Below are 27,200 nucleotides of genomic sequence, written 5' to 3' on the forward strand. Positions count from 1 at the left end.
TTTCCAAAACACGCAACACCTTTTTTATATCAACATATTCTAGAATACCAACATAACCCTCTCCAGACTCGCCATCCTTTACTTCTTTTGCCACTGTGAATACCGATTCAAAGTATTCATCAAGATCTCACCCACACCCTCTGGATCCATATATAAATTTCCTCCTTTTGACCTTGAATGGACCTAACCATTCCCTAGCTTGCTCCTTATATAGACACAAAAAGCTTTGGAATTTTCCTTAATTCTATTTACAAAGGATATGTCATGGCCCCCTTTAGCCCCCCTGAGTCCTTGTTTAAGTTCTTTCCTGTTTTCCTTATATTTCCCCATTGCTCTGTCTGTCTTCAGCTTCCTAAACCTTACATATGCTTCCTTTCTCCTTCTGACTCGGCTCATAATTTATCATATCATCCAAAATTCTGAATCTTGTCATCCTTATCTTTTACTTATTCCCAACTGAAAGATGTGGACGTACCTGAAACCCCAAACTACATGCCCCAGCTCCTGCCTAATGTTATCAGAGTTAGGCTTCCCCCAGTTTAGCACATTCACCTGAGGACAACTCTTATCCATAAGTGTCTTAAAACTTATGGAATTATGGTTACTGTTCCCAAAATGGTCCCCCATTGAAATCTCAATCACCTGTAAGAGCCCAATAAATGGAGGCGGGCTGTCTAGCCCACCAGCCTTGCCAGTTCAGTTGCTGCCTTGAACCTGCCTCTAGGTGTTTTCTGCCTCTCCAGAGGAAAAAATAGGATAGATTAGTCCTGTATTAATGTAGGTGGATCGTTGGGGCCAGGAATGTTACCAAGTCATGCTTCAAAACTCCTTCTTTTTAAATTTCCGTAATTACATCATAGATTACATTTTGATCCCTTGTGATCAGAAAAACAACAGTGTATGCTCAGCTTCACCAATGATTACTGAGGTGAGAGCCCAACAGACAACATTGCCCATTCTACTGGGCCAGAAAGTAATATATCTGGTAAAGGAATTTCGTTGTGTGGGTACATTTGCGTTTGTGGAGAGAGAGAGAGGGATGCTGATTTCAATTGTCTAGTTATGTGCGCGTAGCAAACCAGACTCTATGCTGTTAAAGCTTTGTGGAGTCAGCTGTCCCGGATACTAATTAACTGCAGCTCACGTGGAGACAGAGATCACAGTAGCCAGTAGTAAAACCTTTATTAGTTAGGTCTAAGTAAACTAGCTAAAGATGACTTGAATTTATACCATCTCTTATCAGCTTATACCATCACTGCCTCAAAGCACTTCATGCTATGAATTATATTTGGTGCATGCAGGAAGTTGCCTTTGGGGAGTTTTACAATGATATTCTCTAGAGACAAGTCAGGAACTAATACCAATAATCACTTCAAAGTGGCAATCAAACTGCACCCTTTATACATTTGTTGCCTCGTTCGAACTTCCTGAGCAAGTATTAGCTCTTTTACTACAGCATTTCGTTCTTTTCACAATTTTTCTTCCTTTTTAAACTGCTAAAAGACCATAAATTCTGTTCACTAGACACTCATCCCACCACCTCTCTGGCTATTGCATCATGTTATAATCTTTGTAGAGAACATTAACATTTGAAAAGAAATTTGATCTACCGATGAATGACTGAAAGGATTATACAAGATTCCAAAGTTTTAAGATGTTTACTATAACAATCAAATTAAAAGCAACATTGACTAAATTCTATTTCAACAGACAATTGGTACTCTAAACTTCAAAAAATATTTTCTATTTAAGTTTTAAAATGATTGAAATAGTTATATTTCACTGTATCCCTTAAGTTGGTGTACTACCCTCCTGTAACAAGTCCTAAGGTACTTTCACATCCAGAAGATTTGTTTTCTTTCTTTTCCTTTCAAAGTCAGAACATTCTTAATCTTAGAGTTGACATTGACAGTAAGATATATATAAAAGATTCTTGCCTATTGTAGGCAACTCTGTCAGTCTCATTTAAATTTTGGGTGATACGCTGGCTCAGTGGTTAGCACTGCAGCCTCACAGCACCAGGGACCTGGGTTCAATTCCACCCTTGGGTGACTGTCTGTGTGGAGTTTGCACATTCTCCCTGTATCTGTGTGGGTTTTTTCCAGGTGCTTCGGTTTCCTCCCACAGTCCACCAATATGCAGGCTAGGTGGATCAGCCATGCTAAATGGCCCATAGTGTTTAGGGGATTGTGGGTTATAGGTGGATGGGTCTGGGTGGGATGTTTCAAGGGACAGTGTGAACTTGTTCGGCCAAAGGGCCTGTTTCCACACTGTAGGGAATCTAATCTAAAGTCTCGATGAAATTGATCTCTTCAATTCGAGTGAGTTCTTACCACATTCTTCACTATGATGGTCTATAGACAAATTATTGCCTTAATCTTTCTGTTTTCTCCCTCAGATTTTTCTTTGACTCTGTGTGAAGTTCAATAATATTTCAGAATATCTGCATTGAATAACTTCTATGGACTCTTTCCCTTTCAGTATCCACCTCCATGCAAAGATGAACCATGTGGGCTTTTTATCCAGAAAAGCTAATTAACTCTAGATTCCTGAATGCCATTCTATCTTAGAAATAAATAGACAGTTTAAATTATAACCATTTACAAAACCATTCTTAACACATCCCTGGGACTCAGAAACTAAGCCTATACACTGTCAGCACAGCAGATCTGGTCATTGTCTACAAATGTGAATATCTTACACCTTCTTCCCAGTAAGATAACAGGGCCCTGCCCCTCTAATCTTTAACAACCAATCAACGAGGCTTGTCAATAGAAGAATTCAGAACAGATCACATGACTCTTCCACTCTACTTTAAATTAAAGACATGTCCCTAGAATAAAACAATTTTGCACAATCCTGTCTTTGCAATGTTTTGGCTGAACAAACCTGTATAGGACATAGCATTCTTCAACCCTGTTTTGAATTTCTGACCCCATACCTTCTCCATTGTTAACTGTGCTTACTCTGTGAAATCATCCAATTTAGTCCTGTCTCAGTTCATCTCTGAGACCGTAACCCATAGTATTAGATTCCCAGGACAGGAGAAAATACCTGTGCCTAATTTGTCTAGTGACTTAATAATTTTATGTGGTTCAATTAGATCACTTCTCATTCTTTTAACCACTGGGAGTAAAGGCCTTGTATTTTAGTTCATTCTTTTACATATGACAGCTCCTCTATTCTGGATATAAACATAAAATCAGCAAGAAAATAGTGTTTGAGTTAGATTGCTTCATATGATTGGAAACTTCAAAGTTAGCATGCATTGATTCAAGCTTGATGAATATGCTTTAACTGATTGGTATCTGTTTTAACAGGGTTTGAGCTGCTCTGGAATATTTTACAGGGGCACCAAGTTGTTTAACAGTAAAGTGCTCAGACAATATTATTTGTCAGAAAACAAAGATCTTTCTCAAGAAGACTTCATGTGTGCCTATCTCCTAACCGGACTATAGCAAATCTATTGGAACTCAGTTGGATAGAGTGAATGGTCATGGTTTTAAAAGAATTACAGACTTACCAATCGTTCTGCGACTGGCTTGGCCCCAGAATTAGGAATGATCAGCTTGTCACTTTGAAATTCACGCAATTAATACAGGGCCCTCTTTGAAAAGACAGACCAGAGCTTTCAAACATAAACCATCTCATTTTCCCCGGAGCATTCTGTGCATTCCGTATCCCATTTAACCGGGAAGTCCTTGTCATTTGTAAATTAACTCCCTCCATACGAACTTTCCACAGGGATCTCATTCCAGTTAAATAGTGTTGCTTGAAAATATTTATCCTGTTTTGATAAATTACCCTCCAGACTTTTTTACTTGAGAAAAACGTTTAAAAACTGTATCGAGAAAATATAACAAACCATTTAAAATTTAATGCAATTGAATTCCTCAATGTCAATGCTCAAGCTATCAGAAATACCCATCTAGTAATCAAATCTGTAGTGTGTCTAGTGTGACACATGTTGATATTCTCCCAGCAGAAAGAAGTGATGCAATAGCAAATGGATTCTAGAATAAATGGAGCAGGAGAGAGAATGTCTTTACAAAGATATTTCTTTCCTTTTCAACAGATCTCCCTGTAAAGTGTTAAATGACAGACTCTGAGAAATAAACAACTTAAATGACATGGAAGTTATATCCGCTTGTCCAGCGATAAGGAGACCAATCTGAAAGCTCAGAAACATGAACATTCTTTATCATTCACAAGCAGATGCTCAGAGAAGAGAGAAAATTATTGCTGGTATCTGATTCTGCTCTGGCCAACAAAAGTTTAGATATCAGATGGCAGAACAAAAACACAGTTTAAAGAAAAGGACATGTTTTGAAATTGTTAGGATGGTTCACTTCCTGTAACAATGACCTCTGAGACAGAAAATAGCAGGGTCAAGTTCTATTGAATAGACCTGGGAGTATGTAATCTTAAACTGGCACTGAGGTGCAGCATTGAGCAAATGCTCTATTGTTGGAGGTGGTTGACTTCAGCTGAGATTTCCAAATGGGGCCTGTTAGGGTAGATCTAAACACTGTGATCTGGAGAGTGGTTTCCTTACTGTTCTTGCCAGCAGTACTCTTTCAACTAATGTTCCAGGAAAAGTAACAATTTATCTTGTTTTTATATTTGGGGTATTTCTGTGTGGATAATAGTTGTTGAGTTGTTTACAAAATAGTGCATTGTAGGTTTCATAATATTATTGTGAAGCCATTGAGACATAGCTGAGAGATGTGATAATCTATGCATCTTTATGGACTGCAGTGAGGCTCTCAAACTGAGTAAAAAAATTACAGAGCTACAGGGAAAGAGTTGGAGTGTGGGACTAATTGATCAGCCCTGTAGACACGCTCAAACATCTACATGGGTGGCTAGGGATGGGTGACAAATGCTGGCCTTGCTGGGCACATCCATGTTCCGCAAGAGAACTTTTAAAAAGACACAATATTTCGTAAACAGGATGGAAAAATCTTATGGCCTTTTCCCCCAGTTTGACCCTTGGGTGAAAATGGCCAAACATCTCAGCTTGTAGATGAGGACAATATGGCATAATAGCCGATTGGATGCAACTTGTTAGAGCACAGATGATGCTAAGGAGACAACTTCAAAATAAACAACAACTAAACATGCGTGGTAGTGGGGGACAGCGTTCGCATAAAAACAACTAAATATTTCCTGTTTTACATCTACTGGAAGGTCTCTTGTTATCCTGAAACTTCAAATAACTGATAGTACTTCGCCAAGAAAAGGTTTTATACGTTGCTCTTAATAATTTGAACCAATGCCGTCAACTTGTATCCCAAAATTCCTAAGCAAGCAACCACATGAGAGTACAAAATTTGAATGATTTTTAATCCTTTTTCAACGTAGCCTTTGCTGGCCCAGATGGGCATTTGTTGCCCATCCTTAATGGCCTTAGAACTGAGTAGATCCCTAGGCTGTTTCAGAGCAGTTAAAGTTTACTACATTTCTGTGGGTCTGGGTTCGCAGGTAGGTGCAGCAGGGTAAGGAGTACAGATTTCCTTCTCTAAAGCACATAAGTAAATCGGATGGGGTTTTGTGATAATCAACAATGGTTGCCATTTTAATTCCTTTTAATTCCAGATTTTCATTGAACTAAGTTTTTATGATTTAGCATGGTGGGATTTGAAAATCTCTCTTGAGAATTAGTCTCAGACTCTAACTTACCATTTCAGTGACATAACACTATACCACTATACCAATTCCACCCCTCAATGAAAGAGATGAAAGCTTTTCATTTTGAACTTATCAGGACAAACACAAGAATGCCAAATTTCAGACAATCATAACACTTCATACACCAGGCAAAAGGGTGCTGATTGGCCAAGGTATTATAATGGAGAAAGCAATGGTGAGCTACAGGCTTCCTAAACTCCTGAGTGACTCAGAAAAAGGTACAAGACTTGAATAGTTTCCAAAAAGTGTGTTCCTGAATATGAACGTATATCATTCTAGCAAGTGTAAATAAGTAATATTTTGATCTCAGATAACAAGGTGTAGAGCTGGATGAACACAGCAGGCCAAGCAGCATCAGAGGAGCAGGAAGCCTGACGTTTCAGGTCTAGATCCTTCTTCAGAAATTTCCTGAAGAAGTGTCTAAGCCTGAAACGTCAGCTTTCCTGCTCCTCTGATGCTGCTTGGCCTGCTGTGTTCATCCAGCTCTACACCTTGGTATCTCAGATTCTCCAGCATCTGCAGTTCCGACTGTCACTGAAACGTTTTGATCTCGACTGCTTATCTTAAATTGTGTTCAGTGATTAATGAAATCCACGATTGTTTTGCGAATGCTGTCCAATTACGGTATCACACTTAGCAGTAGATGTTTTGTTCCATGTTTTGCAAGCCTAGGCTGGTTGAGTACATTCTGTACTCTGTCTGTAATGAACAATGAAAGAAAGATTCCTGACCAAGTTAATTAAAAAGGGTGTTGTCGCTATATTAAGCAGTTTCAATTCAGAGATGCTAACATACATGGTAACAATTAAACTGAAATGGTTCGCAGTGTCAAAAACACGTTTCTGCAATTTATCTGTTTTTGCACAAGCCAAATTTAAAAAACATTCGGAGGAATTAAGATTAGTGGTTTAATAACAGGACTGCTGTAATTACATTTCTGCATCTTATTCTCATGTACAAAGCTGGAATGACTCTTTAAATGAAAGACAATTACCCTCTTCAAGTCAAAATAATTCAAATTGACTTTGCCGAAAACATCCTGATCTCTGTCCTTCTCCCTCTGTGGTCCCAGCAAGGCTATCAGATCCATCCTTTAATCTGCGGCCATTATTAATTTAGTTCAACAGCTCACATAGGGCAGCAATGAATTGAGACATTCTGGATCGAGTTTTACCATGTGCTTTCATCCTAATGCCGAAAGGAAGAATACTTTCACACCTGTTCCGCAGACTGCTTACTATGGTTTGATTTATATCATCAAAGGGACTGGAGAACTACTTTTTATTCATGTGTTTCAAATATCTAATAGGCACGATCAGTTTTGTTTTCTGTATCAGACACAGTTTCTTCTTAAGTACATGACAATAATAGAACAACTTTGAACTCTGTACTTGCCTTGTTGCCAGTGGCCTGGAAACAGCCAAAAACAGGAAGTAATCAAAAATGATTATAAGGGAGGGACAAAAGAATCAAGCGCATTGTGAGTAAATTTAGCTTGAAGCCACCCGTTGTTAAAATAACCATTTCCATGTTAACGTTTTATTTGTAAAGTTATTGAATTTGACAGCAGAGAAGGCCGTCATTCAGCCTATTGGAGTTTCTGTCTCTGATTCAATACCATGGAGCCTGCCAGCAACAAAACCAATGCTGGAACACGTGCCATTTTGGTGGACCAGTGAGACAAACTCAGACAAATTATAGCCTTAACAGGCACAGTGTATGCCAGGAAACTGACTGGCGTCCAATATGGGCACTGGTGAGGTGCATCTTATTAAGGGCCACACGTTGTTGGTCCTTTGAGAGAAAAGTGAATATGCTGGAAACATAGATAACAAAGTGTGGGACTGGATGAACACAGCAGGCCAAGCAGCATCTTAGGAGCACAAAAGCTGATGTTTCGGGCCTAGACCCTTCCGAAACGTCAGCTTTTGTGCTCCTAAGATGCTGCTTGGCCTGCTGTGTTCATCCAGCCCCACACTTTGTTATCATGGATTCTCTAGCATCTGCAGTTCCCATTATCTTTGATGCTGGAAACATATTTCTCTATACACTAATGCTCAGAGTCCTATCCTCCTTTCTTAAACTGATTAAAAAGATTTTACTGAAATTTTGCATTTTGTCTGTGTTGTGCGCATATACAATATTTTCCATTGACTAGTTAAAAAGCAATTTCAGTTGTACATAATTTTTCCTTTAGTTGGTCACAGAGGCCCAAGGTCTCCCCTTGCAGTTACTGATTTGTCCTAAACACACAAGTAAAACTGATCGGATTAGCTCTTTCTTTAAAAGGTTAAATAGTTCAGTTCTTTATTCTGTCTTTCTCCCTCTCTCTGGCATCTTCTTCATTTCCTTCCAAACTGACTCCTGCCCTTTTGAGACTGTTTGCTTGAAACCCTTATCTAACCTCTTGTTATGAATTCTATCCTAGCTACTATTGTACATTCCTCCACTCTTTCCAAACTGTTATCATTAAACCCTTCCCAAAAGAATTTCCATCAACAAACTCATTGAACTGGACCCAATAGACAAACCACTGAAAAGCAGAACCAGAAGTGATGTCAATCACCCCAGCAAACTAAGGCATATGAATAACAAGTGGGACAGAACACTGACACTTCACTGGAGGCGCAATCATGATGTCACTGAGCAGGGTGATGAAATGTCAGCAATCCAACACACTGGCTCAGTGAGAAAATCTACAACCTCATCCACATCCTGAGCTACAAATCTTCTCAAAAACTTTAAAGATTTTCCCTCAACTCCTTTGCCCTCACTAACCAACATTCATCACCGTCTTCTACTGAAACTTTCATGCAACTCTTTGCTGCCTCCAGATTCTATTGATCCAATTATCATTCTGCAAATTTCCCAAACTCCATCCTCTATTAATTTGGGCTCATTCAGATCTCTTCCGCCCACATCCCACTCCATGTCAGGTCCAGCTTGACCATTGTCTAATAATTTGGGGTAGCATGGTGGCTCAATGACTAGCACTGTTGCCTCACTGCACTAGGGACCCTGTTTCAATTCTAACCTTGGGTGACTCTCTGTGTGGAATTTGCACATTTTCTGTGGCTGTGTGGGTTTCCTCTTACAGTCCACAGATTTGCAGGTTAGGTGGATTGGCCATGTTAAATTGCCAATAGTGTCGGGGTTGGGAATTGCAGGATAGGATAGGGGTTGAGTCGGGGTGGGATGCTCTTTGGCAGGTTGGCATGGACTGAATGGCCTGCTTCCACACTGTAGCGATTCTATGGAATGATTGTGTTCTGATATACTTTAAGTCATGATCCCTTCTGCACCTCAAATTTTTACCTCTTCCAATCTTTATCTCTTTTTTCTGCACTAAATTTCTCAATTCCATTGACACTGGTCCTTAGGAAATTACAATTGATATCCATTGCTGGGTTTCAATTATTACAACTTATCGTCCTCATTTGTATTTCTATGCCATACAATCCTGTAAGACCTTGCTTAAATTTCAGCTCATTAACCAAGTGTTCTTCCTGATATATCAATTTTTATTCCTGTGTTAAATTTTTAAAAAGTACCATTGTGAACTATCTTATGATGCTTTTCAATGGCAAAGCTACTATATAAATGCAAGTTTTTGCTTCCAGATTGGTGTTATTCTAAATCACAATAATATGATATCTTGCTATGAACTGAATTCAAGATTCACTTATGTTTTTAGCCAATATGTGGGTTAGAATTACAAGCCATTGAACATTCAGCATGTAACATCATTCAGTTTCAAAGAGGAGGATACTGAATCAACTAATGTACATTGTGTACTTCAAAATACCTTTTAAGAATATAACTTGGGTGCATCACATTACCTTGCAGGATTGTGCACCAGAATTCCATGCTGTCTATTTGTTTCATTCCATCATCTCCATATCTGATACGTCATCCCATAAGTATTCTTTTTGCTTCAAGCTCAAAGCATGCAGTGTTTTCTATTTAACTTAAACCACTAGATGCCAGTGTTCCTCACTAAAACTCCAAAATCCATTTTTGTTGGATTGGTAACCAGCTACTTTGTATAACGTTATTCCCCTTGCTCGATTTCCTTCTGTTCTTCTCAGGCTGTAATCTCAAGGGCACTGATTTCCCTTCCAGTTTTGTGACCTATTGTTTATTCTTCATCAATAATGTACTCGGACAGCAGGTGGGATCAGAAATGATTATTGCAACATGACTCTGTACTGTGTAGCTCTACCATTTTTTCGAAGAAGGGTCTAAGCCCGAAACATCAGCTTTCCTGCTCCCTGATGCTGCTTGGCCTGCTGTATCCATCCAGCTCTACACCTTGTTATCTCTGACTCAGTACTGTGTTTTTGCAAAAGAGCAGGAGTAGGCCATCTGGCTCTTTGAGCCCACTCTGCCATTCAGTAAGATCATGGCTGATCTTTACATGGCCTCAGCTCCACTTACCCACCCTCTCATTATAACCCTTAACTCTCAATTTCTTATCAGTATGTACTTTGTGACTATCCAGGTGAGGGGAGAAAGGTATTCCCAGGGTGATGAGATCAGTTGCAATACCCTTGTTGTATTCAGTATTCATACTGCATGATATGGTAATGGCTATCTTCAAACCACTGATTTGTGATTTGCTGGAGCTCTGAGGTGACTGGTTACATTGTCACTGATACAAATAGGGCTTTGTGGCAATTCCTGAAAATAATTTCTCTTTGTGATGTGTTTATTCACAAACCTCTCTGATGCAGAATCCCAATATTCACAATTTCCAAGTGAAGAAAGTTCTTTTGATTTCAGTGGTAATGTTTGACCATCACCACCCAACCTTATTGGGACTTAGTTATTTTACATTCCCCAGGCAAGGGAAGCAAGCCAATAGTGCTTTTCCTATAAAAAGCTGCTGCAAAGTCTTATGTGTTTCACAGCGATCTCCTCCCATTCACATCCTTCTGTTATTGAGGAATGTTTTCGCTTGTGTCTACAAGGTTTAAAAAAAAAATTAGGGTGGGAGCATTATTGGACGGGCCAGCATTGATTGCCAATATCTAAATATTGATGAGGTGGTGGCGGCAATCCACCTTTTGATCCATTGTAATCTTTGTAGTATATATACAGCCACAGTGATCTTGCATGTGAGGTTGGAGTGGGAAGTTCCAACATTTTAATCTGTTGATCAGCGAAGGAATGATGATATGGATGGATGGATCATATATCTTGAAGAGGTAATAATATATATTGAAGGGGTAATCTACTTAAGGTAACGTTTCCATGCATTTGCTGTTCTTGTCCTTTAAGTGGTCAGGGTTGTGGGGTTGGAGGGTTCTATTGAAAGCGCTTGGGCAAGTTGATGCCGTGCTTTTTGTAGGAAGTGCATGCAGAAATATTGATAAGAGCTTCTAAGAGGATCACAGGGATCAAGACAAGACAAATGGAAACTGTTACCATTCATTGCCTGTAGACATTAAGTAGAAGCATAGTACAGTCAGGCTTCAGGTCTCTAGTGGCATAGCAATGGTGTCCTTACCTCTGGGCAAGAAGGCCTGGGTTCAAGTCCCACTTGCTGCAGAGATGTATCACAACATCTCTATAAACAGGGTGTCACTAGTGTTTCCTTGATTCAATCCAAAGTAACCTGATGTTATTTTGACCTAGCTAATTCCACAAATGCCTGGTAGCTTTTGTTAGTGAAATAATATAGCTAACACGTTACTCCACGGGCTTTCCAAGTTTGCTTTTTCCCATAAACTATTAGTCTCATGAGCTATTTACAGTTTTCTTTCAACTCCTACTTCTCCCCACCTCCCCCGGACCACCAACTCTCTTAACACGCATTGCATTAATCTCCAGTCATATTCTTGGTTCCCTTGGAGGCTGTGTAGGATGCAAGTGCCTGCTTATCATGTGGTACTTTCCCAGATGACCATGCTTGAAACTCTTGGTATATGCCAAATTTAGCAGCATGTGGTACTGGGTAAGGGTTGATTTAGGTTGTTCTCTACCACCAATCTTCCTTTGTTTTGGGCCTGAACAAAAGCAATTTAGTGATTATTGGTAGAGGGAGACCACAATGGAATATCTCCAGAACAGACTGTTCTTGGATAACAGGTAGGTTTATCACATGAAAGCAGTAAGTACAACTACATTCAGTCAGCATAATTAATAGGACCTTAGTGGAATGGTAAAAATACATGTATAGCCCCCAACAGCTACAGTCCTTATCTCCACCCACAGACTACGTATAACATCAGTAGAGTGCATACAGTCAATACAGTCAATATAATGTGAAGAATACAAGGACCATTATCTTATGCACCATTTTCCTCCAAGCTTTTACCCCCATTGTTAAGTCGTTATTCAGTCATATGGATGACAGTATTGTATTTATCCCTACCCTACTTTTCTCCAAGTCTTTGACTTCAACATTTTGCATGATTACTTTATCGTAAAATCAGGACTAGACTGTTGGGCCCTTTGAGCTTGCTGTGCCATTCAATGTGACCACGCCTGATCCTCCAACTCTGTACCACGTTACTGCTCTTTTATTTAAACTCACTTGTGGGATGTGGGTTGTATTGCTGGCTTGGTCAGCATTTATTGCTCATTCCTAATTTCCTTTGAGGTGTTTGTGGTATGCTGCCTTCTTGAGGTGATGCAGTCCATGTGCTGGAGGTAGACCCATAATGACATTAGGGAAGGAATTTCAGGATTTTAACCGATAATCTTTGATCCCTTTGGCCCTAAGAATTATATCTATCTTCTTCTTAAAAACATTGAATGTTTTGGCCTCAACTGTTCTGTGGCAGAGAGTTCCGAGATAATAAATTCCGAGAGCTTTCTGACTCTGTAGCCTCAGTCTAATCTATTTCCTTTACAGTTCCTTGTAGCCTCTAGGAGTCTAATGTCAATGTTGTTGGTGCTTGCTGAGAGATATGAGAGCTCTCTGCTTTACAATTCCTTTGTCTTTGTCCCATTTTACATAAGTGATTTTGTTTTTTCATTAGTGATTTCCAGCTTTTACCTTTCAGAGCCTTTAATTGCTTTTTAAAGAGTCTCCTTCACGAAGGCCTCCATACTATCTAAATGTAGCTGTTTCTTCTCTTCTCATAGTCCACACACTTGCCCCGGCACTTCTTACCAGCTTCTAAGTTAAGTTTATCTTTTGGATTACTGATCTTTCCTAATCATTGCTTCCATGGATATTGCCATCCTCCTTTGCCTTTAATCATGTTTCAGCTGCTGACTGACTGGTTGCAACTTCTGAAAGAGGAAATGCTCTTAAAACAACTAAAAGCTTGAAGTCTTTCTTTTTCTTCAGTGTCTTCTGGAATCTTCCCCTCATTGTTATAATCAGATCTATACTACTGCAATTATATGATACTTTTTTTTCTCTTGGTATTTTGTTGCTCCTGGTATTTCATAGTATTTTCCACCTCTATCATTAAGTGGTATTGGCTAAGATTAGTTTGCGAAAATTTGCTTCCACCAATACACATTGTCTTCACTTTCTATTGTGCCTATTTAAATAAGTAGTGGATACTTCATGAAGGACTGATATTTTAGCTGAGAGAGTGTAGATGGGGGTGGCTTTCTGGATAGGCTGCAGCCAACAGGAGGTTTCCTTGCTTATGTTTGCCTTCATGCTATGGGACCTCATGGAGTCCAGACCATTCTAAAGAGCATAGAACGACAAAACAAAATGGAACATACAGAAAGCAAGGATTGACAATCTACACTCCTGTCATATTGAACAAAGAATAAAAAACTCAAAAATCCTTCCAGAACACCTTAGTCCCACCTTCTCCACTCCCACCATCTCCCCACATCCCCACAGCACATTCTCATGTAATCATGAAAAGTGTAGCACCTGCCTGTTTACTTCTTCCCTCTTCACTATCCAAGGCCCAGGGCACACCTTCTAGTTGAAGCAGTCATTTCCATGCACTTAATGCAATTTAGTCTCGTATTGTATTCGCTTCTCACAATCCAGCCTCCTCTATGTTGGAGAGACAAAGTGCAGACTGGGTGACCACTGTCATCGCATGTGCTGCTACAGTACACAACCCATATTCATTCTCCCAGGCTGACCTTTATCGCTCCTTTGTCTGCTCAACTATTTCTTTCCATTTCTCTGGGTTTCATCTCTGCTGATCGCTTACTCCTTCCCCTTCCCCCACCAATCCTCCAGCATATATACCAATCTTTTCCAAGATACAATCAGTTCTGAAGAAGGTTCACACTGGACCCAAAAAAATGAACCCTGATTTCTCTCCACAGATGCTGCCAGACCCACTGAATTTTCCCAGCAATTTCTGATTTTCAGTCAATCCATGCTTCTTGAATCAACAACTAGTTAACATGGAAAAGCAGGCAAACACCTTAATTAAGAAAAAAACTGAAAGAACTGTGGATGCTGCAAGTCAGAAACAAAAACAGAAATTGCTGGAAAAGCTCAGCAGGTCACTTGACCCAAAATATTTACCCCGATTTCTCTGCTGAGCTTTAGCAGCAATTTCTGGTTTTGTTTTTGTCAAACACCTTGTTGTTTTCAGGAAAGAAAGATTAAGAAATGTCAATTCCTCAGCTATGTCCAATGATTAATGCAAAATTTCTGACAATTTTTCCCAACTTTTTTTTAGAAAATTGGCTTAGGATTTGCATCAACTTGGCTTTTAGTTCATGCTGTATCAGCAGCAGTCAGCTTAAAAAAAAGACAGGAGTTGACACAAAAATACAGAACATGATTTCACTAAAGCGGACTTAGCTGAAAGGCTCATGGAATTGGTCACTGTCTCCACACTCATTACATCCTTCACAACAGCAAACAAAAGATGAAATATCCAAAGGATATGTCATTCATGCTGTGTTAGATGAAAGATGCAAGTTGTAGTGGATAAACAACAGGTCACTGTGCAACAACTTCTGCAGCCAGCAGCAGGGTCAGTAAAATATACAGACCTTTAACTTGAAACGGTGTGCATTATTTGAAATGTATTTAGGGGAGGTGGTGGAATTGTGTAAATTGTCTTGGGCTAGTACTCTACAACCCTTGGCATTTTTCTGAGGACATGATTTCAAAGCCCAGCAGGGCACAAGGTGGAATTTAACACAGATGAAAACCTGGAATGAAAAGCTTGCCCAATGGTGATCACGATGATTGTTGTAAAACTACATCTGGTTCACTAATGCCCGTCTCTGGTCTGGGCTCCAGACACAGAGCAATGTGTTTGACTCTTAAAGGATGGATAATAAATGCTGGCTTTGCCGGCAATGCCTACATCCAATGAATGAATTATTTAAAGTGCAAACTATGTTTTTCAGAAGGACATTTATGTTAACATGTGCAAGAATTCCAATTATTCAGATAAACCCAAAGTGCAATGATCCACAACAGTGTTTGATCAAAAGTCAACTAAAGGAAAAATGTTAAGGATATTTTCAAAATTCCGTCGATGGCCAATGAAATCGAAGGACTATCTGCCCCCACAAATTACAGATCCCAGTAAGGCCGTAGATGTGGTTAGTTTAACACATGACATGATGCTGTCAGAAAAGTTGAACCTTTACCACCCTCGAAATGATATACCCCAAAAAGAATGGGCAGCATGCATTATGTACCACAATTGGTGCTGGTGTGAAGATCATCCCTTTTCACATCTTACTCATGAAACTACCACAGTATGGTGCAGGCCATACGTGATAAGCTAAATATTATACCCAATCTGGCAGCCCATGCATTGGCATTATCCATGTTATCATGTCAATATGGCTGCCCAAGACAGATACCTGAATGCTTTTACATTATTGAAACAGCTGGGCCAGTATTTAGGATCAGTCAGCATGCAGGAATGTACATTTTATCACAGCCTACAAGGTAAAAAGCCTCTGTTGCAATTCCAGAAATTTCACGCTGTTACATCGAATATAACATGACATAGCGTTGGCCAAGACAAAGTTAATTCTTTTGGTAATTTTAAAGGCAATGCAGTAGAACATATGAAAGGGCATTCCCAACTCAGCATCGCCCTGCTGGTATGGACAACATGCATATAGATTAGCTCAATGGTACAAATATAATCTTCAAAGTCAAGCACCATGCTGACTGCTGTAATTCCAGTACTTGTATAGCGCCATTTTTCTTGAAAATACATGTATGCTTGGACCCAAGATGGCAAAACAATGCAGTAAAGAGATGTCCACACAATATTCCTACTTTGGAAGTACTTAATCCCAAATACACATATGCCGAGCCATTTTATGAGCTTGATGTTAAGAATGAGTATTAGTCAATATCTCTTTCCCCATTATTGCAGGAGCTGATCACTTTTAGAGCACAGAAGACACTATTTCCACAGATTACTGTTTAGATTGTCCTCCAACCAGGACACATTCCAACCACATATGGATTGCATCATCAAGAATGTTCTGGGTTGTCTCTGTATCACAGATGACATTGTGGTCCTTAGAGGATCTAAACATGAGCATAACTCAAACCTTTATCAGACCATGATGGTAGCAAGAAAACATGGTCTTATTTTCAAATCGAAAAAAGTTGTCGAGTCAACATGAACCGATCAATTTCTGCCATTCGACAGACTCATCAAACAGTATGGATCTGATCCTGCCAAAATAGAAGATATGCAGAAGATACCTACAATGCAAGATAAAGATGGCTTACAAAAGATGTCTCAGTTTCTTCAATTTTTTATCCATTTCTGACTAAGTCTGTCCTGTTCAAGAACTTCTCCGCAAGGACAATCCATAGATACAATAGGAAGATCGCCAACATATTTTTCAATCTCACAAAAGTGCTTTATCATTCAGTAAATGTGTAATTCAATGTAATGATCCCTCCATACTTGGCAGTAGTAAGAAATGAGCCCAGGAAGGTCTTGGAGCATGTCTATTACAGATGACAAGACTATTGTGTTTGGTTCAAAGGTCATTACAACAGTTCAGTACTCCAACAGTGAAAGAGAAACTCTTGCTCTGACTTTGGAACACAATGGCTTCACACATCGCTATTGGCCAAACATTTAATTGTCCACACCAGCTATAAGCCATTAAAAATGATCTTTCAAAAGTCACTTGAGTACCTCGATGACACAAATCATTACTTATGAAGAGCCCGCTATAAGATTAAGATGTACAACATAAACCCGGTTCTAAAATCATAACTTACAAAGCTCTTAGACAACATCTAAATCCTGCTAAGAGCATGAAATTACTTTAGACCTACAAACGAGTTGTTGAATCTGCATTGGAAGATAGACTTAACATCAAATTGCATGTTTTGTTCACAGCTGAGCAAAACAGATTCAATAAACCATATCAGATGGTAACCAGCTGCAACAACTCAATGAGATCATCAGTGGGTGGCCTGAACACATTCAACAGATCCATGAGCAGGCATGCTTCTCCGCCATTCAGAGATGATGAACTTGGACTCTCCACAAATGTAATTTTTAAAGGCAAACAAGCCATAATTCACCAAGCTCTACATAAGGTCATGCTGGATTGAATGCATCTAGTCTACAGGGATGCAGAAAAATGTCTATGAGATTGGCTTGATTAACATGATTCTGGGCTGTATTATTTCTATGTTTCTATTGGCATATAAGTCCATATATTGTCCTAGCATTTGTCAAGATATTGAAAGAGCATCTTATTCTATATTGAATTCTTTCAGAGGCATTGTGCAAGATTGTGACAGATCTTTTCCATGCACAAAGATAAAATTACATTCCGGTCAGTGGCTACTTCATTAAATGTCATTTTGTGCAACAAGTCAAAGATAAGACTTGTCCAAAAGCTATTGAAACATTAACCTCCATATTCAGTACATCAGTGTGCTTCACCAAAATGGGTCTGACAATGGCCTGTAGAACACTAATGCAGAACAGGTAGAAATTGAGGTTTCAATGTAATACTTATTCCTATTGTCCTCAATCTAACGGTCTGGAAGAATGCACTGTCTGCAATATAAAATCGAGGATAGTGAAACGCAAAGGGACTTGCCAAGATTTCTAGATAGCTGTTAAGTTCATGTGCTACTCCTCCTGGCAAGGGTTAGCCTTCCCTGGCAGCTCTCAAGAAGACTGATCCAGCAGTTCATCTCTCCCACACTCCATCATCTGAACACATGTGCACGATGCATCGTGATGAAGAAAGAAAATTGCACAAGAGCAAAATCAATGCATGCTCAGGCAGTTATTCCAACTTGAACCTAGTCATAATGTTAGAGTTTAAGAATAGCATATGTTTAAATGGGTTTGTGCCAAGACACTATGACATTGTGTCCACGTTTAGTCGTATGGTAATGTCATGAGCAACAGTAAAGTCTTGCGAAGAATTAGGGGACATATCGAAACTGCATCTAATCAACCATCCATCACATGATGATGAATTGGATACTGATATCATGTTAGTGCCAGAAAACACACACCCATGATAAATGACACATATCCATCCAAGGTGGTAAACAATGCACAGAGTGAAGGTGTGTAACCAAGTCTTCATAACTGTAAGGAGTGTATCTGCTCATGTTATTTATCCACAGGGGGATCTTAATGTAAAGAGATAATGTGTCTATATGTATCCTTGTACATTTACTAGAAAAGGGTCCCACTTTTTAAAGGAAAATGCTATGTTGCATTAATGCATAGATCCCAGACCAAACAGGCAGTGCACTCTTAAGGCAATTAGGTGCCATCACCATGATGACACACAAGCATAAAGGCACCTGCCTCACCTTCAGTAGCAGAAATAATCACAGTAATAACCTGCCTACAGTCCTTGTATCTTAATTCTATGAAATCAGTCACCACAGAATTCTGACTCTGTAAGTCTGGGATCTTATAGAAGTGTAGATAGTTAAGCTGTTGAAAACCTTCAAGACATCTGTCCCAACGTGAACCCCATTTTCATGTAAATGTTACAAGGTCTAAAGTATAGGCAACACTCAGACCATAACATTAAGGCAGTGGTATTTTACTTAGAAACCACATTGAATAGGTATCAAAATGAACCAATGTCCTTTGCTAAGTATGACAATATTGGGCAATGGTAATTTCATACTCTTCTGTGAAGAGTCCTGCATGATCAAAAAGCCTAAAATGCTTCCAGCCCAGTCTCATGTGAAAAGTCAGCTCACCCATGTGAAGAACAGAAAAACAGCTGACAATTATTGCATGCACTCCAGTATGAACACTTGGGACTGTTTTGCCTTTAGGTAAAGCAGGTTCTTAACAAGAAACTGACTTGTTCAGCAATAAAAATATCATGTCTAAAAAGAGCAGGTAAGAGGCAAGGAATTCCAAGGTGAGTAATTTTGATTCCACAAAACCTGTCTACCATCTACAAGACAAGTTGCGGGTGCGAGGGTATACCGCTATTTGCCTGGATGAGTGCAGATGCAAATATGTTCGACAAGAAACTCAACATCATCCTAGAACAAAACAACCTGCTTGACTGGCACCTCATTCACCTCCTTGATTATTCACTTCCTGCACAACCAATGTGAACTGGTGACTTTTGAAATAACTTGCAAAGGCTCCTTCAACAACACCTTCCACCTTTCTGGAAGGACAAGAACAGAAGGGGCATGGGAACACCACCCTTGCAAACTTCTGTCCAAACCTCACTAAATCCTGACTTGGAACTGCATTGCTGTTCATTTACTGTCATTGGATCAAAATGCTGGAACTCCCTTCCTAACAGCATTGTGGATATACCCAACACATCGGTTCCAGCAATTCAATTAGGCAGCTCACCACCTTTATAATGGAGGGTAAATGCTGGCCCAGCCAGCAATGCCAACACCTCATGAATGAATGAAAGAAAGTATTGGCAATATTGAATTCCATTGAATTCTTTGGGAGTGATGTGCCAAGAGGTAGTTGAATCATTAACAGGTTAACTTTACCTCCACCACATTCTAGAAAGAAGGGAGAAAATTAAGGTGGGGAAAATATGACACAGTTCTAAAACAGAGAATGAAACTGTTCTTTTCATGTGTAAACTGGACTGAAAGGCACCTCCCCTCCACATCCCTTGCAGCCAAGCAAAAGCTCTTCGATGTAGGATGGCAATGAGAATTTTGACAGTGCCCCGTAGACATTTCAAAAAATGGCACATTTTTTGTCATGCAGACCAAATATTTAGGTGATTTGTGGTTAGTCTAACTATAAATGTCTTCAGTTCAAATCTGAATTTAGCTCTTTGTAGCGTATCTGAACATAATTGCTCAGCATTGTCCACTGTGCTTTAACAGGGATCTTTTTAATCTTATTAACCTTTTCAAGATGGTCTAAAAATGTACTTTAATCTGCAGTAAAAAAAAGAACAAAATGTTTTGAAATTCAAGTCTTTATTGCATTCGAACTGACCCCAAATAGTTAAATCATAGGTTATTGCTGTTAAAAGCAAATATCCATATTGGAATAGCATGAAACTCATCTCGTGCAATAAATTGATTGCCTCAATGTAGTTTTTATCTTACATACATAAATCATTCAAAGACTCATGCAAGAGTAGGTTTAATCTGTTGATTGCTGAAATATAACCCACATCGGCCTACAAAATAGATTGCCATTCTGACAGCTCCGAGGCTCCTGTGGTTCTGGTATCCCCAAGACTTATTTATTCAAAAAAATTGTTCACCTTACCTTTCTATGAGGCTGGAGTATTGGGAATGTGCAGGAAAGCACAGTTAGGAGGAGTGCACACAGAACTAGAGGCCCCACCAACGTCTGAATACAAAAGTTGTCTGTGTGAATACTGCTTCAGCTCGACTGCCAATGCTGATACCCAGTCAGAGTTCTAATCCTTCAGCTGACTGTCCCTGCGAGACTGTGAGGTTAGGGCTGGACGACACAATGCTGCAAACAACAGACACGTGAACAACCAGCAAATGCTTTTTAACCTCTCTGCTCCCATTTCTTCTCGGTTATTCCTTTCTTTGACGTGAAAAGAAACATTGGATCAGTAAATAGTGACATGATTAGAATCTAGCTTTCAGAGGCAGCTTGAGTTTTGTTATTATTCTCATCCAGTTGGATCCTTTATTCCCAGTATGTCATGTCAAGTCAAAGTTTTTGAATTTCTCCCTACTGGCAGTCCAAAGATGTGCAGGCTATGTAGTTTGGCCATGCTAAATTGCCCGTAGTGTTCAGGGATGTGTAGATGAGGTGGGTTATAGGGGGAAGGATCTGGGTGTGATGCTCTGAGGGTCAGTGTGGACCTTTTGGGCCGAAGAGCCTGTTACCACACTGTAGGGATTCTATGAATACTCTAGCATTGAGAAATAGGGGTCAGAAGCCAATGATGCTGCTTAAAGGATTGTGGAACTTTGAGTGTAAGTGCCTTTAAGTAAAAAACTCCCACATACTCTTCAGTTGTCTATCCTCTGCTCAGGTGCATCACCAACCATAAACCTGGCTCATCATTAAGGTCTGATCTACTTTTCTGAAATATAGTTCTTGCTCAACCATTCTTTTCTAATTTGTAAAGATTTTCTTGCAAGGCCAAAAAAAACATTATTTTTCCAAGTCTTTATTGCAAGCTCTTTTGAACATTTTCTGATGGAAAATGTTCCCTCATCAAAACCTACTCAGTATTTTCTTTCCACATGTCGATGTAAAAGTTGAGCAGGTGCTAGGGAAGGCAAATGGAATGTTGGCCTTTATTTCAAAGGGAATAGAGTACAAAAATAGGGAAGTCTTGCTACAACAGTATAAGGCACAAATTAGATCACACCTAGAATACGGTGAAAATTTTGGCTCCTTTATCTAAAGAAAGATATATTGGCATTGGAGGCAGTCCAGGAGGTTCACTGCATGGATCAGTGCATGGTGGGATTTTCCCATGAGGGGAGGTTGAGTAGGTTTGAGTTTAGGAAAATGGGAGGAGACCTTATTGAGGCATATAAGATTCAATGAGGTCTTGTAGATCTTAGTGAGGCTGTGGAGAAGTTGTTTCTGTAGGGATTCTGTGATTCTATATTTGTATATATACATATATTTAATATTCCATATTACACAGCATAACTTACATCAATAAAATCTCCCTGATTACAGATCCTAATACATGCATACCTAATACTTTTGGATAAAGAAAGAAGGTAAAAGTTCACATATTGTGCTTTATACATTTACTGGATATATCAAAGTAGTTTACAGGCAATGAATTACTCCTGAAGTGAAATGGCTGTTGTAGTGCAGGAAGTGGGGGGGTGGGCGCCGTATGGTGGCTCAATGGTTAGCACTGCAGCGTCACAGCACCAGGGACCCAGGTTCAATTCCAGCCTTGGGCAATTGCCTGTGTGGAGTTTGCACATTCTCCCTGTGTCTGCATGGGTTTCCTCCAGGTGCTCCAGTTTCCTCCCACAGTCCAAAGATGTACCAGCTAGGTGGATTGGCCATGCTAAATTGCCTGTAGTGTTCAGGGGTGCATGGGTTATAGGGGATGGGTCTGGGTGGGATGCTCCAAGGGGCAGTGTGGACTTGTTGGGCCAAAGGTTCTGTTTCCACATTGTAGGGAATCTAATCTAAATAGCAATGTGATAATGAACAAATCATCTGCCTTTGTGTTATGCATTGAGGGATACCACCCTGGTTTTTCTTGGAATGGCAGCAGGAATCTTTTACAGTATGTCAAATACAACAGTACACCCTGCATTGTACAATCTTGATTTTTGTGCTCACTCCCTTGAGTGGGAATTAAACCTGGTACCTTGTGACTCAGAATAAAGAATGGTGCCATATTCAATTTTTAAAAATGTGTGGCGTGGGTTTGATCATTCACTCTGATTCATTTTCATTCAACATTTAGATGCCTTCTAATCAAATTTGAGCATAAATTATCTTTGAGACAATGGGTGCACTTTTGGTTCCAAAGTCTGGCTTGGATCCATCAATTCTCGATCAGTTTATACATATTTAAATATATAAATAAATAAAGCTATATTTTTAACACCTTGTTGTGCAGCTGTATCTTGTCATCTAATTTTCAAAACTACTGTAAAAGAGTAAAGGATTTGGAGTTTGTATATCAATATTTATTTTTAGTTGCTTCGAGATAGCAGTCTTACCTCTTTATCCAAACATTTGTTCATCTGTTAAAAATGATGGAAAATTTAATCCAATACTCTTCCTTTAAAGACTTGGGACATTTTCCTATATTATAAAATATTGAGTATTGATAAAACAGGAAGGGGACAAATTTGCTAATGTCTATGAAAAATATCGCCACAAAATGTTGACAGTCACAATGCAATCAGTTTTCAGCCCACTCATCATCGTCATTCATGTATTTGACCAATTGCATTTCTTCCATTATATAGTGTTGCCATCTGGCGATTTGTTACTGGCATTACACTTCAGTCATTTGCAAAAAGCATCAGGATTCTCACAGGCAGTATGGCCCCACAGGCATATGCTTAAACACTTAAAATGCAGGCTTGCACATTTTGGAATATTTTCACTTTCCTGCTCGGCTTTCACACTTTATCATTATTTATCCTTACAACAAAACCAGAAAGCAAGGAAAATTGCATTTTTATTGGGCCTTTCTTTCTCTCAAGACGTTTTATAGCTAGTAATAGGACATTAAAATATAGTCACTGTAGGAAAACCCTGACAAATATCACTGAAATTTTCCCCAAGTTATATCATTTTCATTCTTTATGTAAGTAATAATACTATTCAATTTGCTTTTCTTGCTTGCTAAGTCTAAACTTTTCTTTGCCAGAACCTTTCTTCTCTTCATTATTTTCTTTCAATGCTTTCATTTCCAGCTAAAATTATTTCTAAAGTTCTTATGACCTGCTGCTTATAAATTCATTGACAGGTCAAATGTGCCCCAGTTGTCTGTTGGCGTCAATTCTCGCTGACCTTGTTCCAAAGTTATAGAAATCAGAGCCTCCTAGAGAAATTTTCTTCTCCTTGGGAGAGATAACCTGGAAGTTAGGTCTGTTTTCCTTGAAGAGAAGACTGAGAGGTTTTCAAAATAATCAGTGAGCTGAACAGAATAGATACCAAGAAATGCTTCCTACTCACAGAAAGAGAAAACGCGATTAAAGTAATGTACAAGTGAAGCAAGTGTGAGATGAGATAAAAAGATTTTTTCACACAGTGAACAGTGAGGGTGTGGAATGCATTGTTGAGAAATGCGTCGGAGGCAGGCTTACTTGAGTCTTTCAAGACAGCATTGATTATTTAAATAGAAACAGTGTGGACTGAGGACTCTCGTGGTGTAGTGCTCATGTTCCTACCTTTAAACCAGGAGTCCCAAGTCCCACCTGCTTCAGAGCTGTGTCAGAGCATCATTGAACAGACTGGTTAAAAATATCTAGTAACAGTGCTACGGGGAAAAGGCACAATATTGGCACTAGGTAATGGAAGTAATACAGGCTCCATGGACTGAATATGCTCTTTCTGTGTCATGACAATTGTGTGATTCTATGATGCTTCCAATCTGTCATGTTTCACATTCCTCTTTACTCAATCCATGCCCTTTCCTCTTGTTTAAATCTGACCTTCAAAATCTCCATGACATCTCTTGGGGCAATTTATCAAAATTGGTTCATCAATTTATGTAACCCTGAATAACCACTAAGTAGGGTTACGTGGAAATTAGAACAAGGAAAGAAATTGTGTAGCACAACCAGTTCATGTTGGAATTTATTCTCAACACAAGTGGTTGTTCTAAACGTGTGCACATAACCTGTGTCTATTTATTTTTTACTCCCAATATGCTCAATGTGCCAGTCAGACATGGTCTCTACTGCAATCAATAATTTTGGCAGAGCATTCCACAACCTCATAGACGTTTTAAGGAAGGTCTTATATTTAATGATAATATCTCTAGGGTCAGCCCTTGCTCAGTTGGTAGCACTCTTATTTGAGTGAAAACAGGAACTGAGAACAAATTCTAGACTTGTACATCACTGCAGCACTGAAGTAGTGCTCCACTCTCAGGAATGTCATCTTTTGGATGTCATACTAAAATGAAGTCCTCGCTACCCTATCAAATAGCTGTAAAATGGCCCTTGACATTTTTACAGCGTAGCCCCCCCGATTCCTCGTCAATATTTATGTAGTGATTGGAACCATGTTGACCTGGTTGACTATGACTAACTTAATACCCATTCACAAAAAAACTTGCCCTGTATTCTTTTTGTTCCTTCAATATTATTCCAATTGGTGGAATTTTAAAGTGCATATTCATGCATAATTTTGTTTATTTGCAAGTGCATTCAATGGCCTTTGAACCTTTATTAATTATATTCAGACTGTGCTTCTCAGAGACATGAATCTCAAACATATCCTTTTGAAAGTAAGTGAAGTAAACAGCAACCAACTCCTGTAAAATTCAGCTTTAGTTTTGCAAGTACCAAGATCCCTCCATCAACTCAGGTGAAAGTTGAATGCTGAAATCTGAGCCTCGACAGTGAGGAGATCAAATCAGGCAAATGAGTGAAAGGAAAATTGACAGCCTGCCTTACACCTGGTCTGATCTAAGATAACAAGGTGTAGAGCTGGATGAACACAGCAGGCCACGCAGCATCAGAGGAGCAGGAAGGCTGACATTTCAGGCCGAGACACTTCATCAGAAATGGAGGAGGGGAAGGGAGTTCTGAAATAAATAGGGAGAGAGAGGGAGGTGGATTGAAGATGGATAGAGGAGAAGATAGGTGGAGAGGAGACAGATAAGTTAAAGAGGCGGCGATGGAGCCAGTAAAGGTGAGTGTAGGTGGGGAGGTAGGGAGGAGATCGGTCAGTCCAGGGAGGACGGATAGGTCAAGGGGGCGGGATGAGGTTAGTTGGTTGGAAATGGGGTTGGGCTTCAGGTGGGAGGAGGGATAGGTGGGAGGAAGGACAGGTTATACTCCAGTATAGTATAGAGTAATAGTTCACATATAGTTAAACATAGCAATATTTAGAGGATGAGCTGGGCTGGTTTTGGGATGTGGTAGGGGGAGGGGAGATTTTGAAGCTTCTAAAGTCCACATTGATACCATTGGGCTGCAGGGTTCCCAAGCGGAATATGAGTTGCTGCTCCTGCAACCTTCAGGTAGCATCGGTTTTGGCACTGCAGGAGGCCCAGAATGGACACGTTGTCTGAGGAATGGGAGGGGGAGTTGAAATGGTTCGCGACTGGGAGGTGCAGTTGTTTAGTGTGAACCGAACGTAGGTGTTCCGCAAAGCGGATCCCAAGCATCTGCTTGGTTTCCCTCTTGTAGCGAAGGCCACAACGGGTACAGTGGATACAGTATACCACATTAGCAGATGTGCAGGTGAACCTATGCTTGATGTGGAAAGTCTTCTTGGGGCCTGGGTTGGGGGTGAGTAGGAGATGTGGGGGCAGGTGTAGCACTTCCTGCAGTTGCAGGGAAAAGTGCTGGGTGTGCTGGGGCTGGAGGGGCCTGTGAAGCGGACAAGTGAGTCACGGAGAGAGTGGTCCCTCTGGAAAGCAGGTAAGGATGGGGAGGGAAAATGTCTTTGGTAGTGGAGATGGTGGAAGTGTCAGAGGATGATGCTTTGGATCCGGAGATTGGTGGGGTGGTACAAGACGACGAAGGGGTTTCTGTTTTTGCTGTCATTGCGGGGACGGGGGTGTGAAGGATGAGTTGCGGGGAATGCGGGAGACACGGTCGAGGGCATTCTCGACCACTGAGTGGGGGAAGTTGCGGTCCTTGAAAAACAAGGACATCTGAGATGTACGGGAGTAGAATGCCTCATTCTGGGAGCAGATGCAGTGGAGGCAAAGGGATTGGGAATAGGGGATGGCATTTTTGGAGGAAGGTGGGTGGGAGGAGGTGTATTCTAGGTAGCTGTGGGAGTTGGTGGGCTTGAAATGGATATCGGTTTCTAGGTGATTGCCGGAGATGGAGACAGAGAGGCCCAGGAAGGTGAGGGAGGTGTTAGAGATAGTCCTGGTGAAATTAAGGTTGGGATGGAAGGTGTTGATAAATTGGATGAAATGTTCGAGCTCCTCGTGGGAACACAAGGCGGTGCCGATATAGTCATCGATGTAACGGAGGAAGAGATGGGTTTTAGGGCCAGTGTAGGTACGGAAGAGGGGTTGTTCCATGTAACTTACAAAGAGGCAGGCATAGCTTGGGCCCATGGCCACCCCCTTTGTCTGTAGGAAGTGGGAGAATGGGAGAATAGGAGAGTGAGAAGTGGAAGTGGTCTGATCTCCTGTCTATTGGAAGTCGCTGCCAATTTGCTATTACCTGAAAAATAAAACCAAAGCACTGCATATGCTGTAGATGAGAGTTCTGAAAAAAAAGCACATATCAGCCTCGAAATACTAACTCTGTTTTTGTATGTTTTCACTATCTTTCATTAGTATGCCCCCAGTGCCCTGACTCGAATAAGTTGGCCAAGTTACTCTTCTATAACAAAGGATGCTGAGAATATAAACTTGGAGCTTTGTCTTTACTTTTCATTTGCTGCTGATCTGCACACAACTTCCTGACTTTGACATGACAGCTGTGCCTTTAGCAATCCTGGTGCTGATTT

At 40.1% G+C, this 27,200-nt stretch overlaps 2 protein-coding genes across 5 annotated transcripts in view; one reads left to right on the forward strand and one right to left on the reverse strand.

Moving 5' to 3' along the window:
• LOC125458341 (fibroblast growth factor 1-like) overlaps positions 1–22,872 on the reverse strand; it is a 47,864-nt gene extending 24,992 nt beyond the window's left edge. Inside the window, exons 1-2 of one of the 4 annotated variants that reach the window (XM_048543548.2) lie at positions 22,763–22,872; positions 20,340–20,630 (exon numbers count right to left, since the gene is read on the reverse strand). The gene's annotated coding sequence lies outside the window, so the exon portion shown is untranslated. Of the gene's footprint in view, positions 1–3,523; positions 3,620–20,339; positions 20,631–22,762 lie in introns of those variants that run through there. The other 3 variants (XM_048543546.2, XM_048543545.2, XM_048543547.2) reach the window with 3 other exon arrangements.
• LOC125458427 (cationic amino acid transporter 2-like) overlaps positions 1–27,200 on the forward strand; it is a 147,076-nt gene that overhangs the window by 63,398 nt on the left and 56,478 nt on the right. The gene's annotated exons all lie outside the window — the stretch shown is intronic.

The sequence above is a fragment of the Stegostoma tigrinum genome, chromosome 13, assembly GCF_030684315.1.
Source record: "Stegostoma tigrinum isolate sSteTig4 chromosome 13, sSteTig4.hap1, whole genome shotgun sequence".
NCBI classification, from domain to species: Eukaryota; Metazoa; Chordata; class Chondrichthyes; order Orectolobiformes; family Stegostomatidae; genus Stegostoma; species Stegostoma tigrinum.